The following is a 1114-nucleotide window of genomic DNA, read 5'->3' as shown; positions in this document are numbered from 1 at the left end:
CATTTGTCTTACCATCACCACATACTTGCACATTGTGGTGGCTCCAACTGTAGGCTGGCATGTGGCTGGCAGATCCTTGGGGGACATCCTCTATCTACCCTGTGTGGCACCATTGACATATAGGTGCTTATGGCCCAAATGTGCTATGCACTAGAAGGCAGGTCTGTGGGTGGCGTGGCCATCCAGAGATTTCTGTTGTCTTCCTCCCTCCATGGTGCACTGCCTGGATTTGATTTTTATGAGTCCTAGTCATAAAACAACTTTGGCCACCAAGCCAGGCATCATGCTAGGATGAATAAAGGACTGCTATCTGTTCTGCCCCTGACTGATAAAAGAACACTTCCACCAACAAGGTGTCTCTTTGCCCATTGCCAGAGGGTTGTTATTGTTGTTATTGTTGTTATTTTGTGCAGTTTAACATGTTTGCAGAGCCCAGTGGTACATACTTTTAATGTCAGTATTTGAGAGTCACGCAATCAGATGTCTGTGAGTTAAGGGCCAGTGAGACCCTGTCTCAAAAAAGTAAAAAGTTGAGCCAGGTGTGGTGGCGCACACCTGTAATCCCAGCATTTGGGAGGCAGAGGCGGGCTTATTTCTGAGTTTGAGGCCAGCCTGATCCACAGAGTGAGTTCCAGGACAGCCAGGGCTACACAGAGAAATCCTGTCTTGAAAAACTAAAAGAAAAAAAAAGTAAAAAGTTTAAATATTTTTGTGCGCTTTATCTACATATTCAGTAGGTTATTTTGAGTTAATTTCTGTATACAGTAGGCTATAAGTCAGGGTTTGCGTGTTTCATACGGCTGTCAAATCACTCTAAACTATGTTTGCTTATTGTTATGCCACCATTGCTGAGTTATTAGCTGTGCTATGAGGGTCTCTTTGTAAGGCTTTTGGGGTTTTTTGTGGTATTGAATTTCTCTTAAAATTGTGTTGATGCCAACACATACTGTTTTAATTACTGTAGCATTTGTGCACATGTAGAAATTGAGACATGTGAATATTTTACTTATTTTAAAAAATTCTAAATAAGTTCTTTGCATTTTCATCTAAATCTTAGAATTCTGATCTACAAAGAATTCTAATTCACAAAGAATTGTGAAGGAATTTTTTTTAT

At 40.4% G+C, this 1114-nt stretch overlaps 1 non-coding gene across 1 annotated transcript; it reads right to left on the bottom strand.

Moving 5' to 3' along the window:
* Nucleotides 1–236: 236 nt before the first annotated feature.
* Nucleotides 237–380, bottom strand: LOC127695701 (small nucleolar RNA SNORA48). The gene has a single exon (XR_007980071.1). It is a non-coding gene; the product is annotated as a small nucleolar RNA SNORA48 (small nucleolar RNA).
* Between the last annotated feature and the right edge of the window lie 734 nt (nt 381–1114).

Source organism: Apodemus sylvaticus, chromosome 10 (assembly GCF_947179515.1).
Source record: "Apodemus sylvaticus chromosome 10, mApoSyl1.1, whole genome shotgun sequence".
Lineage (NCBI taxonomy): Eukaryota > Metazoa > Chordata > Mammalia > Rodentia > Muridae > Apodemus > Apodemus sylvaticus.
This window is presented reverse-complemented; position numbering and strand designations above follow the sequence as displayed.